The following is a 20,344-nucleotide window of genomic DNA, read 5'->3' as shown; positions in this document are numbered from 1 at the left end:
GTGACTAGGTACCAGTTCTCATCAGCTTTAAGTTTAAATACATAAAATACTGGTTCCTGTCCTTAGACAGCTACATACCATAAGAATCTGGCCCAGGTGCCCAACCCCCTTTTGGGAACTTACATGCTTTTGAAAATTATGCCCCATATCCCAAAGCTAGATTGTATTACTAGCATTCTTTTTTTTTTTTGCCATAGCTCCAAAAATAAGTACATAGTGAAAAACAAAAGACAACTGAAAAGCAGGACCCTTATTCTACAAGGCTTAAAATTTTCTTTAGCTCTGGTTTCAGTTTTTACAGCTCTGAAATTATGTGACAAAGCAATAATAGATCTTGCAGGCTGCTGTTCTTTTTTGAAGTAAAAATGAGTGCAACTTATGAAAGGCTGCTGCCATTGGAACTGCAAAGACTAGATTTCACATTTTCTTCATGACTAACTCAGGAATCAGAGTTCACTGTTTTCAAAATTGGGAATCCAGTTCAACCGTGTGCAGTTGTATGCATAAAATCACTATTGTCTGATCAGGATCTTGCATCCAAAGCATAGCAGAAGCACTATGTCAAATTATCCCTCCTCAGCTAGCTTCTACTCAGAAAGCCTGCAAAATGGGCTTTCTGTGAGCATCAGGTAGACACATACGTCTTTCCTGCCCTCTTCTCCACAGTGTCTCGGCAATTTTCCATATGATGTCTCACTAGAATTTGACTCCAAGCACATATACTGATTTCTTCCAGGATATACACAGCTCTAAGCTTCAAGGGACTCAAGCACATTGTAGAGTGCCTAAAAGCATAGGCTGAGTTAATGAAATGGTTAAGCTGACCCTTTGAATCTATGCTGTATATTAAAATACTCTGTACATTACACATAACCACACATGAAAAATGACAATTAAAAAAGAAACCTCAGAACATCTCCCCACAACGTGCTCTCTGCAATCCCAGGGAAGTTCACAGCTTACGCACAGAGAAACAAAACGTCTTCCCAACCCATTCAAAGACTGCTTTTACTTATGTCAATACTTTAACTCCAAAATCTCACCATATCTTTCTACTTTTCCTCTCTTGCATGCCAAAAAATAGATGAGACTCTTCAAGAAAGTGAGGAAATCTCAGTGAAAGAAGAGGTATCTGTGTCCCAGTACATGCTTCTGCTGGGATCTGCAGAACCTATCAGAGGGAGTGCTCATGGGAACTACACAGCACAATTCCCAGATCCGCAGTCGTAAGGGAATAAGAGAATACAGCTGCAGAGAAGCTGTGTCTTCATCAAGTCACACACTCCAATTCCTATCTCCAATATAAGGTTTTATTTCTACATCATAGCTTTTGCAAAAAGAGACTGGTTTTGGTCTTGCACCCCTTTCGTTACAGGGGCTGTGTTCAAGTCCCTTGGGATTTTGACTGTGAATACAATATATCCAAGAAACACAGATACCGTGTCCTACCTTCTCACTCTGAACCTTTATTTTAGGAATTGGCTTTTTCCCTTGCACCCATTTCTTTTCAGAATGAAAATTTTGTGTTCAAACAGTTGAAAAATGACAACTCATTTACAAAAAGAGGCTCAATACTATTCTTACACTCTCTGAGCATGCATCTTCATACCTTTCCTATTCCAATCCGTTCACTCCTCTCTCAAGCCTGAGCACCAGCAGTGCAAACCCCACGTGCTTCATTTTCTACAATGTCAGTCAGTCTCCCCATGAATGTGATACAGAACTACAGTCTATACTGCAGCAAGCTGCATTTACCCCTGGGCATCCATCTCCTGCTTCTGCCATGCAGGAGGTTTCTTGTCTGTGTTCTTTTGATACATCTACCCAAGAGTAAGATCTCAATTTTGACTGACACAGAGACTTGAGGGAGCTTCAATACAGCATCAAAGAAAGAGATTCAAGCTGACTCAGGCTTCTACCATATTGCAGTAGCTCTGATGCGTCTGTGTTTCTCTAGCCACAGCCAGGAGCTCTGCACTCTGTGCCCAGTGTCAAGCTGCTGCCAAGCCTGCAGAAGGCTGGCATCCAAATGCAGCACTGACTGCTGGAGGGAAACCACAGGGCGAGTACTCTGCTGCGTGTGAGGGTGTTGGACGGCAACCACCAAACCATGCAGCTCTCAAATCAACTTTTTAGCTATTTTAAGAGGATGTCATTTGCACATTAAAACTAACAACCACCAAGGAATCTCTGTCACTCTAATCTGTTTCAGCTATAGCAAGTGCTCCTCTATGGCTGAATCGAGCAGAATGGTCTGTGGCATTTGAGGTTTCCTTTTTGAGGAAGAGGAGGAGGGGGGAAAAACCAGCACAATTGTGTTCAGCTGGTTCCCAGCCACAGCAAAGTGCTTTAAATATTCATGTTTCTCTTGTCCATTCCAGTAAAGCAGATGAGCACAAACAAAAGCAGCATGAGGGGCCTCCCTTAATGAGGGTCTGTTCGTTTCTTATAGCCAGCTGCCTGACTTTATTCAGTCTGACATTAGGTAGACTCATTCTATGAGCAAGGGAGGAGTAAACAAGGCTGTCAGATAAAGCAACTGCATGTATTATTTCACTTTTGATCTTTTCTGATGACTGTATTGATAATATATTGAACAGAATCTGGAAGCAACATTTCATATTTGCAAATTTTTTGTTTCCCAGCTGTCCCACAGGTGTAGGTCACCTTAAAGCTGCCTGGACTCTCAATCTATGTTGGTGAACACTACGTATAGAGAACTCCAAGACTGAGAATCTTGCATTGCAGAATGACAGAGTCATTAATGTTGGAAAAGACCTTTAAGATCAAGTCCAACCATGACTTGATTAATTCTGCCACTTATTCATGAAAAGGTTATATACTCATCATCTGTCTAAATCAGCATTAAGATCTTTCAGATGATGATGGTGGAGAAAGAGGTCACCGTGTACAAATGTCTGGTGAACTGAGGTGTTGGCACTCCTGGTTAGTTTGTACTCCAGCAGTGTTGGCACACTGCACACGCTGGTGTTAGTCATCCACATTAACTAGGTTGCTTAGAGGTCGAATCTCTCTTCTTGTCATTCTAACAGTTGACTTAGCTCCGCATTCAGGAACAGGAAAAATAAAGACATCAGCAGGAGCTGCTAGTGAGGCTTCCCCCACAGCCTGCCCCCCCGCCGGCTGCCTGGCCCCGCTAGGCGGCACAGGCACACTATTCCATTCCTATATTTTATCCTGCACGCTTTTAGGCTGCTTGGGGAAAAGAAGAGAGTGTCATTAAACATGTCAAGCTGACTAGAAAATAAGGATATCCCCTTGAAATAATCTTTAAATTTTGGTTTTCAGAACTGATCACACTGTGGCAGCTGATTAAAGCTCCAGTTAAGCTCTCCCTGCCTTTACACTCCAAATGCGCTGGTTGATCCAGGTGAACTACTGTGACATCATCTTAAATGCACTGCAGGGAAGTTTATGGCATCTCTTCTGAGCCTGGAATAAGGTCAGGGGCACTTCATAAGAAGTTGGACTTGGTTACCTCACATTGAATTTGCTCCCCTTACTGTGCTTTTTTGCCGAGTACTGATCTCATATGCATTTGTGGAGAAAAAACAGAGTGCCTGACAACAATGGCATGGAAGTTTGATGGTCATAAGCAAACAGAAGCACTCAGCAGTTGCAACAAACCCAGCCAGCAGGGACATCAGCAGTTATGCCACCTGCCAAGAGCTGAAGTCCCTTCCAGCATTAGAGATTCATAGAGTTTGAAAGATCATTTCCATGATGAGAAAGACTGAAGGCTTAAAAATGTGATGACATTTAAATAAAAATGCATTTGCTTCCATTTGGTATACACTTTTCATTAAAATGAGACAGTTGTACTTAATCTCTTCTACTTCCTATTCTATTTCTGTACAATGAGAAAAATCCATTTAAAAATATGATTTCCCTTCATTGTTCTGAAGCTTTCAAACTGACTCCATAATTAAATGAACAAGTCAGAACAAGTTACTTTTCATATTTGTACAATGGAAAAACACACTGTTTCCAAGAAGAAGGTGCAAGATCCTGCATGCCCTGAAGTCAGCCAGGACTCACACCTGCACAAAGCCAGAGCTGAGAAGAGCAGCAATCCCCAGAGACACCAGCTGAAGTACCTGCTGGTCCTGTGAAGGACTCACTGGGCTGTCTTGCTAGCTTGGAGTCAGAATGAATCACTGCAAGAATATCCAAGGAGGAGATTTGGGTGCTGAGGAGACTTGCAAAAGGTTTTGCTTACTGTTTTTCCACTGATGCACACAGTCATTGTAGTGTCCAGCTATGCCACTCATATCAGTGTCAGATAAGCTATCACAAAGGCCACATGTGTACTTAATTACCCTGGTGGTACAGGCCACAGCTTTGCCCATGAGTTACTGTCAGCTCCAGCTGCTTTGAAACTGCTTGTTGCTTTATAATAATGATCCTATTTGGTCTCATTTTTCCCTAAGAGGGACAATGGGGCCACCTAGTCTGTCCTCTTGTGTATCCAGTATCCTTAAATTGCATGCCAGTACCCAGCCTATAATTTAATCGGGCCAAAATACTTGCCTCATTTAGCATAAAAGTTCACACTAGAACTGTGTTCCAGAGAATAAGTGATGCAAACAGTGATGGCAAAACTGAATGAGGTACAACACATACAGGTATTTCCATGTGCTGAAAGTAAAAGCCATCTGCTACAGAGACAGTGAAAAGCCTGAGATCTCTGTCAGCTCAGCTGGGGTGGAGGGATATCAGCTCAGAGCTGGTGGTTAAGTTTACATCTGGACACATGAGCAGTTTGGCACACAATGTCTGCCAGAGATACTAAAAAAGCATTGGCACCAGCCTTCTGGATCCTTTTCTGGAAGTTCACATCAGGCCCACTCTGCTTGGAACCTAACAAAGACGACCTCAGCAGGCTAATTTACTTGAAAATGTTTAAACCAGTGCCAAGCTAATCAGCCCTCTGGATGACACTTTGAATCTCTTCCCCTGAATAAAGCTGCTCTCAAATTAAAGAGAAATTTACCCCCAAAAGAATTGGGATTCCACAAAGTGTACATACGGTAAAACTCTCATCCCAGCTCTGAGGAGTCTGGCACTGCACAACCAGAGTTTAACCTCATCACCATCCCAGTTAACAAGCACCTTTTAACTGCTTTCACTCAGACCATGCCCAGCACCTGCAGTAATCATCAGTGTGCTGAGGGTGCCTAAGCAGACTGCATCTACCATCTAGGAGTTTAGAATAAACAGTGCTGCTAGGCTGAGCTATATTTGGAAATTGTCTCTTATCTGCTGCACAGGACACAAACAGTATTCCTGCAACGTGAAGGAAAGCCCAGGCAAGCAGCAAGTTACTGCCCATCCTTGCCTGTTCATCATCACAAAATAGGGTTTAGTTCACTGGGTTTTAACAGGGAACACACATGTACTTTGTTGGAAACACCAGTCACCTACTATTAACACCAACTTATTGCAAAGACAAATGACAACATTACCCTCAGCAAGTTTTATGAGCAGCAGCAATGAGAAAGCGAGCTCTGAAACAAGTGCTGGCGTTCAGTGGGGTGCCCTGCATGGTACAGCTCCCCACTCCCCCGCTGAGGCTTTGGGTGGGTTAGTACTGGCAGCTGCTTTGCCAGGGATAGCAAGTACAGCAGGTTTGCCCCCAGTAACAGAGAAGTCACAGGATGACAAACAAGTTACTTATTGTTAACTGCAGAGAGAGGGGAGGCAGGACTAGATTTGGGCTGAATGTGAGAGACTTACTGTAAATGCACTGAAATTTTTGCAAAGTGAGGAATACATAAAGCACATAAAATACTTTTGGGGTGATGCATCTTTACACATGTCTCTAAACTGGGCCCTAATGGCTACCTCAGGTTACCAATCCTCGGAACATCCCTTCCAATGTCAACTTTACACTCAGGAAACAAGCCTGCTTTAGAAGGGGTGGCTATCAGTTGCACTCCTTTGTCTGGTGCAGGTGACATTTCAATCTTTGGACCATCTTCAAATCATTAATAAATCATTGTTCGCTGCATTTTGCCAAAGAGTTTTGGTGCAAACGTTTAAAAGCACTCAAATGGAGTACTGTGCACATCCTCAACGCACTACAGAGGTGGAAACTGAAGCACAGATACATTCAATGCTTTTTTCCCATTCACCCAACAAAAATGTTAAAAATAGAAGTCCACTTCGTGTTTCTTATAGCAGCTCCTACAGAGCCTGATGCACTACCCTGTCAATGAAGATTTATCTACTAGTCATGCATTTGTTTTCCAGTGGAGCTCATTGGGGCTGCAATAACACTTCTCCTTCCCCTCTGATGTCTGCTGTGAGTCACTGAAGCCTTTGCTCATTGTCTGGGTAGGAGCGAGAGCAGCATCACCCTCTCTGCATGCACGCAGCCGGGCACCCCAGCACAGCAGAGAGGAGCAGGAGGAGCGTGACAGGCTGGAGCATCCAGGGGCAGTGCTGTCATGGCAACTGTGCGTTAACCATTGGATTACTCAGACTAGGCAGCCTTTAATTAATGGCTTGATTCTCACGCCTTCCTTTCTCCCAGTCGTATTATTTACTGCACTCCCTAGTCTTTCACTCCCACTGAAAGACTTCAAACAGGCAGCAAACAGCAGAGACTACAGCCGGTCCAAATAGCATATGGGAAAAAGCCCTGAGCTTCAAGGAGCACTGATGAAGCGGGGCTGGGTACACTGCCTCAAGGAAGGGCAGTGCCAAGGTGATGGACACCAAGTAGATCTGTTTAGAGCCTGTGTGCTCTTTGCTAAAACACCCAAGATTCACTGCCAGCACCTGCCAGCCTCTAACATTCAGAAAGTCCCTTTAGCATCAGAGCAAGGAAGAAAAAGATATCCTTGGAATCAGAAGCTCCCAAGCATGCTCTCAGTTGTATTGTTGACCATGGAAAGAAGGAAAAGGCCAGGGTTTGTTCACTCTCCTCCCAGGGGGACATCTGAGATCTACCACAGATAAGTTTACGTCTTCTGTTAGATGGACAGTAGGCCACTAACCTTCAGGAATCCAAAAGACCATAGGCTAGAAATCACTATAGCACAGAGTTCCAAACTGAAGACATGGTTAGAAGTGTTGGGGATTGTTGCTGTTTCAGTATTAGGTGAAAGTCTATACAAGCAAACATTCAGGAAAAAGATGCAAAATCAAAGACAACAAGAAAGGCTAACCTCTACATGCTTGTAATTTTTAGCAATGACGCTTTTGAAATGTTTTATAACAAAGGAAATTCCAGTCACAGCACGCACTATGGGAAGACATAAATCCAGAGTAGATGCTAAAAGTAATTTTTAATAAAGAAAAATTAAGTTTGGGACAAGGTATACAACAGGTACTGTAAAGATCCTCTTTAAATGATGAACTGAAATTCACAGCCTGGAGTAACAGACCAAAAGAAAAAATTAAAACATGAAGCAATTTGCTTTTTCAGCTGTGAAAACCTACATTCTCACAGGCCTGATGTAAGCATTTTTAAACTCATCCCCAAATCATTGCATAGCCAGAATAGCACATACCGTTGTAAGTATTCAGAATTGTTCAGCTGTACCCTGTTCTTCCAGGAGAGCTGAACAGAGCAACACCACCATTGCCTGAGTATGTGGCCTTTGCAGTTACCATTACAGGTTTTTAGGACTGGCTCCTCAGTGATGACTATTTCTAACAGCTGAAAGATGGATTAATCTGTTCTTAATCACAAGGTCATTACATATACCACAACCATATGCCTATGGTCACCAATGCTCATCCCACCTTCAGATACATTACCAAAAGAAGTCTCTAGTCATATTACAGAGCCCATATCTCCTCACTAACTCTTTGCATTACCTTTCCAGGTAACACCTGCTGCTCCCAACCATTTTTATGCTGCTAGGGAAAGGGGTGCAGATCTATTAGCGGCAGTAAATGGCACAACATTGAGAATCTCCATTTTGCCTTTAACTAAAAGCACTCAAGTTGACCTCTGCTTTACACTTATAAAACAGGTTTAAAAATAAATGGTACTGCCAATACATACAAAGTATGCAATAGGAAGCAGGAGAATGAGACTAGCATTGTCCCCCTAATTGCCTGATGTCCACAGCAAGAAAGGATCTGTAGTGTAGGGGATACAACCACAGCTCTGTTCTTTCAAGAGTTTACAATTTGACTTCAAGATTTGAAGTCTGAAGTGCTTTTCCTGTAATGTAGATAGCACAAAAGACTTCTCCAGATACAGCCAAGCCTTTAGCTAAAAGCTCTGGCTTGTGAAGAGCTCGCTATTTCCATCTCAGCACTGAGTGATATAAATCAGCATCTGGACTTCCCCCTCTACCCCACTACTCAGGAGCCATTGACTGTCTCAGAAAACACTTGCCCAAGGTTCAGGGCTCCTGCTGAACTTGTCTTACTAAGAACAAATGACTGACCTGCCCAGAAGAAATTCCTGAGGGTAATTTAAAGAACTGAGGGCCTACTTTGGCTCAGGGAGGAGGAGGGACACAATCTTTTTCCAAAACATCACTTTCTCTTGAACGAGAGTTATAGAGAAAAACCTGTCTGGGTGCAGATGAAAGACATGACTAACAAAATGTTCTCTCCAATGAGAGATCGCTTCCTTGTCCTGCACTTCATACTTGAGACACAGTCGGGTTTGATGTTAACAAGGTAGAACTAACCTATTTACAGGTATTGATAACACAATCAAACTTTTTTCAAAACAACCAGTCCAGTTGTAATAAAGAACATCAAGCTTTTACTGTTTTGATTTCATCCATTTGCTTATGCAAATTGGGAGAAGAATCAGGATTTTAACTCAGTTCAGATTGACTTGAAAGATTTGTTGTATGTCACACCACAGACTAATCAGAGTTCATGCTCTTGTTAGGAGATAAAAATATAAAAATAAGTAGAAACTGATGCAGTTCATGGTGATAGACTGGCCTGAGTCTCCTAAAATTCAGCACAAACTGTAACTGCCATCCAGCTATGAGGGGCAACTAAGCTGCTCTGTGTAGTGGCACAGCTAAAACAATAGTAGCCTCATCCCATGTAACCACCCAAAACAAAGCCACATGCAGGGAAGACTGCAGGAGGCAGAGGTCACTATAAGGAAATGGCTGCTACTGTGCCAGAATCTGGGTTTATGAGAAGGACTAGAGAGAATACAAAACACGGAAGACCAACAGAATCACAGAATCATTAAGGTTGGAACATTGATATACTAATGTAATAGCTAATACCTTAAAATGAAACTTCACAGACCGTCAGTGAAGCTAAGGTAGGTTTTGTGCACAGATAATATGTTGGCAATAGAGATGATGAGCAGAAATTCTTGCAAACAAAAGCATTTGCTAAGAGAATTCCTGATTAGAGAATGTAGTTAGAAAAGGGACTGAATTACCAGTATGGCACAGTATTGTCCACTGCAGACAAATATGTTGTAGTGTAATCACTTTTGTGAAAAATAAATTCAATCCTAGTCTAATCCTCACAGGCTTCACCTTTGAAATGTCAGCTCTGAATACACATTCTACTCAATTTACTCGTCTGCCAGATGTAACATTCAACAACAGAAGCCTGCCTGTTTACAGAGCCAGGTCAGGAGTTGGTGATGAAGAAACAGAACTACAGGATGTTACAATATGGACCTAGGGATGTAGTCCAAGTATGGATGCATAATGCTACCTACTTCTTCAGATGTGCGTCAAAACCAACCATGATTAAGAGGTTTGGACTGTTAATCTTAAGATTTGCAATGCTGTTAGATTTTTAAGTTATTCAAGGACAGAAAGAGTTATGATTCATATAGATGCTTTTAAGAAGATGAGTCTAAGCCCTGCCACAGCACAGCTCAGGTAGTGCTCTCACTGTAGCTCAGATAATCACTCGGGTCAATTAAAAGCTACAAAACTAGCCCTAAGGATCACATGTGCTTTTGTAACTGCTATTTATATTTTATAGAGCCTAGCAGCCTCAGCTGAATGGGAGGCCCCAGTGTGCATGCAGAGCCCAAATATCTAGCAAAAGCATAGTTACCATCGCAAAGAGATTAGGAACTAAAGCAGCAGTTTTATTATTTCTGTTTTAGAGTTCAAAATTACAAACACATGTCTGGCTCCATTGCACATAACATACAGTAGCCCAGCTGTGTTTGCCTTCACATATCCTGCTCTCTCCAGTGACCTTAAGCCCAGGTACCTCATAAAGCACCTGCAGTCAGACAGGGTCAGCCCAGGCATGACTGACTGGCCAGGGACCTCACTCAGCCTCCGCAGGAGAGCAAGGGCTCCTCACCTCCTGGTCCTCACCCACTGCTCTCCACAGAAACCCTTCTGTGTTTGCAGATGCTTTCCCAACAGAAACCCCATACAGGTGACCAGTACCACCGCAGCCACTGAACTACAATTCATAAGCAGCTGCAGTCCTATGGGGGAGAAAGATCTGCCTGAAAGAACTTGGGCTTCTTGTTTCCACTTTCAGATTTAATGTGGAAAAAACAAAACAAACCAACCACAACATCAAGGCCTTTTAATCAAGAAAAAAGAAGTTCGCAAGTTTATAAATACAAGCTGAAAACTGCTGTTTTTTCAGGACACTGAGGCACTGGAGAACATCATGTGTATTCATAGTGTGGATTATAAAAAGAACTCAAAAATCAGTAACTGGAAAGTAGCATTTCTTTGATTGTTATTTTTTGGGCAGAAACATTTAAACAATTTCCAAAAGGTCCACTACTGAAAGTACTTTCTGACTCCTACTTTGAAGCAAGTCTAATAGCTGCAAATACCATGGATTTAAAAGGTCACTGCATAATCCAGTGATTAACATTTTCCTTTGTAGTTATGACTATACTAAAATAATGATCCCAATTCACAAGGCGATTAAACACGTCTATTAATTTTACTTCAGTAAAACAGACCGAAGAATCTTGGTATAACCAAGCTAGCTGAAGTGCAGTTCACAACACCTTTTCCTTCAAGGAAGATAATTTTGCCAGTTAAAACAAAAACACAGCTCTTGTTCAAACCCAGCTTTTTCCTATTCAAAGCTGTGAAATAAAATTCCAATTTTAGTATCTAATTCAGAGCCAGTATCTCAGAACTACTGCTGAACATTATCCTTCTGCGTGCTAACTTTAAGGCACTCATTGCCCTGGAAGGCGTGTCATTGTTTACTATAAGAGTTCCTATACTGTTTGAGCCATTTGTACAAATACTCACTGAGATGAGTAAGTACATTTGATAGGTGAAAAAGCCTGCAACTTCACAAAAATTATGCCCTCAGATCCACTTGATATCCAGGCATATCTTTCTGTGAGAAAGATTATTTCAGCAGACGTCTCTTCATTTTTCTTAGATTTTATGTATTTCTCAGCACTAACTTGGACTGATTACATGAACAGACCTCACCCTCAACCAGAAGAACAATTAGTATGTAATATTCTACTTTAAAAACGTTCTTTCTTGCATATTTTGTACTCAATTTACATTTCATAATAGAGTCATATGAGTGAGCAGAAATATACTGATAGTCTGAAATTCTACTTTTAATGAAGGAATATTAACCTCTTACCCTGACAGACAATTAAAATAGTAATTAATGAAAGCAGATGGCATCTAGGTCACAACACTTAAGAGATTAATATATTCAGTACTTCTTGTTTCTCAATTCATGCATTAAATATTGGCAGTCAGCTTGATGAGTTTAATCTGTATGACTAAATATATAGAAATGAGGTGAGGAGAAAAAAGGCTAGTTGGCTCTTTTTGCAGAGTCACATTATCTCACATTATGCTGCAGAAGAGAACAGAGGCAACAAAGGGCCTAAATACCCACCCCACAATGTCATCCTAATCCCTCAGGATCCACGTAAGACAAGGACCAAATCATGACAATGACTGTTTTAATAGTTTTTCTTTACACAAAGTTGTTGGAGAGGCACAGACACAGCTTTACACAGTGTCTGGCTCCAGAGGGCTGCTCTGAGTCTACTTCTGACATGTGCTTAAAGTCTCTGAGCTTTTGTTCCCAGCTGTGGAGCTGCAGAGTTCAGCTTCACATTTCATACATGCAAGGTGAAAACACAGCTCCTGACCACTTTGCTCTTCTGATGGATTCCTTTACCCTTTGCTCCACCTCCTTCTCTTTCCTTTTTGTGGCATGCTCTTTCAGAAGCAAGATACCAAACACCACATACAGTGAACAAAGGCAACACTGTGTGGTGATATGTTCATGATCAAGCTGCATTTTTTGATGGAAGAAAGCATCCTGGCAGCCGTAACCAGTGTAACAAACAGGCAGGCCTCAAGGGTTTTATGTAATTTTACAAGAAAGTCAACCTTGACACTAAATGCTAATTAAATCCATGATTACTTCCTAATGAAACAAACCTGCCAGGGATGCTCAACAGGAAACAGCAGAAGATTGATTCTGAGACACTGAAGATAACTTTTCAGGCTCTTCATGTGACATGGAGTTAGGAAATGATTCAGAGCAGCTTGAAAGAATTGCTTAACAGGAATGAAGATGTGAGGCAAGTTCCAGCAAACTCGTATGACTAAGAACAGCACAGGTATTTGCTTATGCATTTTATAATGTTTGGGCTCTTTCAGGTAATTCCTCCCATTGGCTCACTTGCCATCTTGAAAAATACTTGTTCAGCTGTGGCGAATGACAGGACACTCATAGGATGAGGTAGGTCTCACACACTGCTCTGTTCAGGTGAATTAGCTGATGGCAGCAGTTTGTTCTGCTGTTCTCCATCAGGTTGGATGGCCAGCAGTGGAGTTCATCCCAGGAAAATGAAAATCCCTGATGCCAAAGAATAAAGTGACAGATTGGAACAGTCTATTTTAGAAAAGAGCTGCCACATCTAGTTAGTATCACACATAGATTCACTGCACAGTAACAAATGGATGCTGGACTGAGCTTGGAAACTAAAGCCAAAAGTATATTGAGGATTTTAGCCAGGAAAGGGAAGGAAAAATGCTTTTCTGCATTGAATTGCAGGGAGCAAGCATTCCTATTTTACCGGTGTTCTCCATTTTCTCCCTTTATTTCCTTTCAAGTTATCTTCATAAGGACACAAGACACTAGCATAGATGATGCTATGCATGACCAAAATTTGAAATTCAAGGGAGACAAAGATTATTTGATATAAGCAGCAAGCAAATCAATGGGCCCTATTCCAATTTAGGTTTCACTCTCTCACATGCTTCTGCTACTATACTGCATCACTCTATAGAAAAGAGTAATCAATATAGAAAGCTCTCATAAAAAAAACCAATTTACTGCACCCACCAAGCAAAACATTTTCTTTGATCTCATTTCTTTTACAGAAGAACCAGGAAATTTAAATATGAATCCTAACAATGAACTCCTAATAATCTATTTCTTTCTGATGGATTATACTAATCTATTGTTCCTATTTATTACTCTATTCCACTTGAATATTTTACTGCCTATATTTGTGCCCATTGTTTCAGCATAAAACACCAATTTGATATACTCAGGGGTGTTTACGCATAAATCCAGCATTGTTATACCGTAAGGTTATTATGCTGTTATATAGATTACCTGCCCACCAGAACACATTTGTGAGCAGATATAACTGAAAGCTGTAGGGTGACAGTATGCTATTACAGCTTCTGATGGAAACTAGCAGAGATTCTTTCCATTTTCACATAGTGAGAGCAAATTATTTTCTTTAAATTTGTTTCATACACTGGCTTTCCATTTTGATACATTTAACTCACATTTATTGTAAATTGTTAATGTACCAAAATTAAATGCATCAAATTACATGTAAATAATGAATTAAATGTATCAAAATGTATTCACTTTTATTATAAATGAGTGTGATATCTAAAGTAACTAGTACAGTCTAGCTGAAAGAGAATCTGCCTTCTCTCATTGCAGCTCTGGCCAGCTAAATACTTTTCAGTTGCAAGGCCAGTGAAAGTTAACTGCTTCTCAGAACCACCATTGTCCAAACCTCCATACACATACAGCCCAGTCATTGACATTTAGCATCTGACCCATTGCTGGTTTAATATTAGACATAACTACTGCTTCAAGCACTCCAACTTACTAGCTTCGGTTCTAGAATTAGCTGTCTGTAACAAGTGCTTGCAAGTCTGGCACTCATGTTTGCAAATGCAGAGCATAAACTAGTACGTACCTGGTTTACTACCATAATATTCTGGGCATTTCCTTTCTATATATGGCATATATTCCTTTCTATATGTGGTAATAATGCCACAGACAGTCTTCCCATACTTTATTTTGTTCTGATGGGACTTCAGACAATGCTGGGTAAAAGCACATAAAGTGCCAACACAATCATTTAAAAAAAAAAAAATCATTTATTTATGGCCAGTACCAGTCTTAATTAAGGAGCTCTCAGCAACTAGAAATAGAGATGCAAATAATTTCTGAGAGCACTCTTCAGTACTGGCAGTATTCAGCTGAGCCAAATAATCAAGGAGATTTTACTGTCAATATTTGACATAGGTATTTCACATAGAGGCTCTCAGAGGCCTTCACATACTCATACACGCCATATGTTCATACACACATAGGCACAACTATTGCAAAGGCTAATCACCCAAAGGATGGCAAGCAAGAGTTAGCTGATCATTGCAGCAAGTACTTTATGGGATGAGGGCTGAGCAGTGAGGGGGGAAACTAGCTAAAAAAAAAAATGTTTAAAAAAAAAAGAAATATCAGCCTGGCACCTAAAGAGATTCAGAAGGAACAGTGAAGTAGGGAAGACTTCGGCACTTAAATAACCAGTCCTGAAGGACTCTCTAGAAGGAACTCTGCAGCCGAAATTCTTTGATGAGGAAGAAGCTATTCTAATTATCACGAACTTATATATTCACTTACACCTGACTCCACAAACCATACTGATGCTTGAACAAACAAGCCTATCCCTAGTTCGATGTGTTACTGCAGAAAGAAAGTATGGTATTATATACCATTATATACCACTACACACCCCTTTGGACAATTGGTGTACAACGAAGCATGGAAACATGGAATATTCTTCAGATACCCTAGGAATGCTTAAAACAGTCCTCCCACAAGACATAGTTCCCTTCACATAAAAACCCTTCCTCATTCTTGTTTTTGCTTTTTATCTTGCAAGCAAAACAAGTCATATACTGACACACTTTTCAGTGGCCCAGAAAAAACAAGCAGCTCTGAGTTAAACCAGTACACTAAGCTATGACTTGCTGACTGAGGAGCCAGCATCCTACAGCTTCTAGCAACACTGCTGTAAAGACTGTAACCTCTGGCAGAGAGGCAGAGTATCAAATTGAAAGCAGTAATGCCTCAAGTTGCTTTCCCACAGGCCACCTTTATTCCTTTGACTCTTCATCTTGTATTCTGACTTAAATTGTCAGAGTGATCTGGAGCTCGTTCAGAGGCTACCTTCATACAGGACCTTTGCTACATGACATATCCTCCAGAAGTGTCACATTGTCAGAGACTAACTCAAACCTGCTAAGAGTTTAACAGAAAGTTAAACCCAGAGAACACAGTGGAAGTACTGCTTCGACAAGCTCAGAGATCTTTAACCCGTCACAGGAAGACACTTTTCTACAGTTAGTGTTTCTACATTAAAACCATGAAGTGAAACAGTACAACCAACAGAGTTACTGGAAGAAGCATTCATATAAATTAAATTTAGAGGGCTTGCGGTCAAAGTAGCATCTCAAATCATCAAATTTCTTTCAGAATTACAGTTCTTCATTTTCTTGTAAAAGCTGAGGACATTGCTGCTGCCAGGGCGTTCAAGCTGCTGTGCTGTAACCTCACGTGGAAACCTCGCATCAGTTACTGCACAGAGCAGGCTGACCAGCTGGCTTCAGCTCAGCACCAGCTCCGGAGCCTCGATGTGCTCAGGGCAACCTGGGCACTGGGAACATTTACCCCCAAAGGGGCACACGGGGCACCAGCCAGGCAGGAGATCTCCAGCATGGAGATCTCCAGTCGAGATCAATCAGCTGGTCACCACTCGAGGGCAGCATTTCAGTAAAAACACCAAGCATGGGAACAAAAATGACAGATACCAAACTACCGGACTATTTTAGCTCACTATGAAGATTTTGTTTGCAGGTTGATCTCAAAGCTTTCTATATCTATATAAACAGGGTGGCTATATAAGCAAAGTACTGAAGTGTAAGCAATGAAAGAACAAGAGGTCAACACCAGAAAAATAAGAGCAGAGACTGTATGGCCACTTCAGTTTGGAAGTGTCTTAGCTACCAGACAGAAAGGCAGATGCACCCACACCCTAGCCTCCCACCCTCGTCCTCAGTGGAAACAATTTACCCAAGAGGGGCAAAAAGTTAGTTTTCACTCAGCCAGCCAACTGTCTTCTACCAGATCACAGAAAGTTGTTGTACAATTGTGTCTTTAGAAGTTAAGGAACAGCACAAAGAAACTGTCAGGATACAGAACAATGACCCACTTGGTCCATCATCACCTTCTCATTTCTAATAAAGCCATTATAATAGTTGTAAGGCCAACTCCTCAGTGCCCAAAGTGAGAAGCCTGTAATAAAAAGCATGAATGCTGCTGGTTTACTGCCCTATTTACACCAGCTAAAAATAGTCACAGGCCAAAAACATACTCCAGTTTTGGGCACTGACCGACAACATGAGCTTCAAGGCCAATTAGGCCAAATTAAAATATTCCCACAGGAAGAAAATATACACCAGTAAACACCTTGGAAGGCAAAGAGAGCTCTTTGAGTAGAAGCTTGCTACATAGCTTCAATGCACCCTTGTCACTGATTTGTCATCTTATTCAAAGAGGAGCTTTCCTTCTTACCAGTGACGGGCTGCTCCCTTCAAGGGCCACCATCAGGCCCAGGGAAGCTGTAATCTGAGGCATCCTCTGCACTCAAAGACAGGTAATTTCAGAAGTGACTCACAGCAAAAACCTAATTTGACCTGCTCTTTCCGAGGCAAGAGTTAAACTTTGTTTTTCCTTGAAGGAAAATATTCACAAGCAGAACCCTCACCCTTTATTTTCAACTGCTACTCTTTCCAAGGTCTTTTTCCTCTTAGACACATGTATACCCTGCAAGCATACATCACAAAAGCAAGCATCTGTATGCTTCTCATAGCTCTTCTTTCAAGTGGGCAGAGGGCTGTTGGGATATCTGCAGGCAGGTGAAGATTTACAGCTTGAATGTCAAAGCTACACTCTTAATCACCTAGGTGACTCCACAGATTGAAGCAAACTGGAGTCTAGAGGACAGACCACATCTACTGGCAGTTCAGATTCTGCCTTAGACTACTTCAACTCCATAGCTGAAGCCAAATCCAACCTGAAGAAGGAGAAAGGGCAACAAAGATGAAAATGTAGGATCAGGATGGACAGTTAAGAGAAATAGGGTCAATGAGCAGGCATAAAAAAGAATAAGCATAGTTCAGTAGGTAGCACATGGAGAAAAAAGGCTTCTGATTTGGATTTTTGCATGTCTGCTGACTTCATTCATATTATTGGGGAATTTCTGGACCGCTTCTTTGGACTCCCTGATGAAGCTGTTTGAGGTACACTTTGATAAAGGACAGACTTCTTTGAAATCAGTAGTTGATAGCTATTGTACTGAAACCTAAGACTGAAGGAAGAGTTAAAAGGACCGTTTGATTTTAATTTTGTTAAGTCTTCCTGAGCTAAAACAAATCTAAAAGCATGTGTAAAATAAACAAGTTATTCTTGACCTGTTAGATTAGGTTATGCAAAACTGTTGTTAAAAATAAGCCTTAAAAGAAGGTATTGTAATAATATATATAAGTAAATCAGTCTTTTCCTCTGTGGTTCTTCACTTAAGAGAGTTCCCACTGGCTCTAGGTAGAGCTATGACTGGAACTACTTTGGCAAAGCAAGGTACTTAATGACACTTTAAAGAAAAAACACCTACTGACGAATGAAGTGAGGGGTTTTTTAAATATCTGTATGAATAAACCATTTCTAGTGGTGAATCACCTGTTTACAAATTTTCCAATAAAATATTCTCTAACTGGAAATGTTGAGAGTGAAAAAGCCAGTCACAGAAGTAATGGGGTGAAGACAAGACACTTCCTTATTACTAGCCCTCTGGCTATTTTGCACAGCTCTCCCACATGACAGAAGCTGTCTTATGCTCATTGTGTTTACACATCAGTGGAGGTGCCATTAACTATCACATTGCATCCAGATTTATTGTATTCATTGCTGCTTAATTAAAAGAGGCTAAAGCAGGGGTTAATTGCACTGAATTTGAATTCAGCAGGGAAAGGAAGACATTATTGTTAACTTGGCACCAGAAGGCTCAGCAGTGATGGCAGAGAGGGATACTGGTGAGGATCCTGCATATACAGGCCTTAGCTGGGGTGCAGGTGCATGTGAACAGAGGAAGCTTATGGGGAGCAGCAGTTAGCATGGACAGGTGAGGCAGTGTGAATAGAGACACACAGAAGGTAAATTACAAACATGTTTGAATTCAGAAGTAGCCTGCAATGACTAATATTGTAGTGTAATACACAAGAACTGATTTTGACCTTCATTTTATGTTGGAAAGAGAAATCAAATATGGTGTCATGAGGTCCAGTGATAAACAGTCAGCTGTCCAGGAGTTACTGAAAAATTTGTCTGTTCTTCACACACTTCTACCTCCATGTTTCCAACACTCCCATGTTTTCAACACACTTTTTGGTGTCCCTCTCTGCACCCCTCCCCTTCCAAAATGAGGATGATGTGTTGCCATTGTCTTGCAGCAGGGTTTACATGAACACCACCATACAAGCAACACAAGGGACCACCACCTGCATATCTATAAGCCACCCTCGGAAGTAAAGCTATGCTGCCAATATCTCCTGTCACTAATGCACTGACTAAACAGCGTAAGAGGGACCACACTATTGACATATTATGAAGTTAGTCAACATGTATCTATCTGCTACACATAATTCAAGGTTGCATACATCAAGGCATGAATTTAAGGAAGGCTACAGCCTCACATTTTAGTTGTCAATTGAATACATTCAACACAGAAGTCGTTGAAGTACAACAGATACTGTCCGAGGGCATCTTCCTAACAATTGCTTCTTAGTATAGAGCAGCATTTTATGTAGTTTATGATGTTAATGGCTATATATACTGCTGCTCCAAATGTTTCCTCCTTCTATATTGTTGACTTCATTGCCTGATAACTTATTAACAAGAGCTGTAAAGAGTTTGATTTCAAGGCTTTTATGACTTAAAGGAAAAGTTAAACAATAACAAGGCTAAAAAAAAGACCTGAGCAAAAAGAGAGCTTGGAGGCCAGAGGCTGTCCCTGAAGAGCCACTGCACAGCTTGTCTCACACTCCTCCAAAGCAGTGTCAGCAGCAACTCCCTGCCTGCCAAGTCCCCAGTGCTGCGCTGGATACTGCCTGCTGGCCCCATGACCCAAGGTCTCCTACAGCCATGGATCTTCTCAGATGCAGATGTACAAGGCACAGCAATTCCACCTTGCATGTTCAGTCCATCTATTTTCAGTGGAAAAAACTATGAATTATCCAAGAACTGCCTGCCCTTTCAGCATGCACAGGTAGAAAACAAACATCAATCAAAAGATGTAGTTAGGAAGAGGCTGACTGGCATCATCATCCTCTAGCAGCTCACACCAAAAGCCACACAGTTGGAGGAAATGGAACACATCCGTATAGCACAAGCCAGCCCTTGCCATGGGACCCAAACCATTTGCATCCTTTCCTGAGCAGGATTGCTCCTACCAGCATGGGACTTGTAACACCCACATTACTAAGCAGCAAGTCAATGTATAAGTAAAGCTAGGGGCAATGGAGAACGGATAATCATGCACTACAATGCAGCTTACAAATATATTCAGCCTCTGCAAATGTTCGGGAAGGGGAATAAATAAAGCTTCACTGGCATGAAAAGAGACTCAAAAAAGCTCTGAGAATGCAAACTCACAGCACATGATATTGCAACACTGCCTTGTAACCTTGTTACAGAAACCCACAGTAACCCCTGCTAAGAGCATTAAATATTAATAATGGCTCACAGCTGCTACTGCTAGATAATGGGCTTATTTTGAGGAGGAATATGTGCACAGCTTAAGTAACATGCATCAGTTCAGACATACCTACTTTCCTTTTGAAATTCATGCAGGACCCTCTCACCTTGCTGCAGTGAATTGCAGAACCCAGAGCTATTACTCTTAAAAGGCAGGATTTGTCTCTGCTCTTTTTCCTACATTACATCTTTTTTTTTAAATCAGAAGTTGCAATATGAGTAGAGGTGGATAGCATAGCTCGATACATTCTTTCTGTTTATTCTG

The sequence above is a fragment of the Phaethon aethereus genome (genome assembly GCF_964289735.1).
Source record: "Phaethon aethereus genome assembly, chromosome: 12".
NCBI lineage: Eukaryota > Metazoa > Chordata > Aves > Phaethontiformes > Phaethontidae > Phaethon > Phaethon aethereus.
This window is presented reverse-complemented; position numbering follows the sequence as displayed.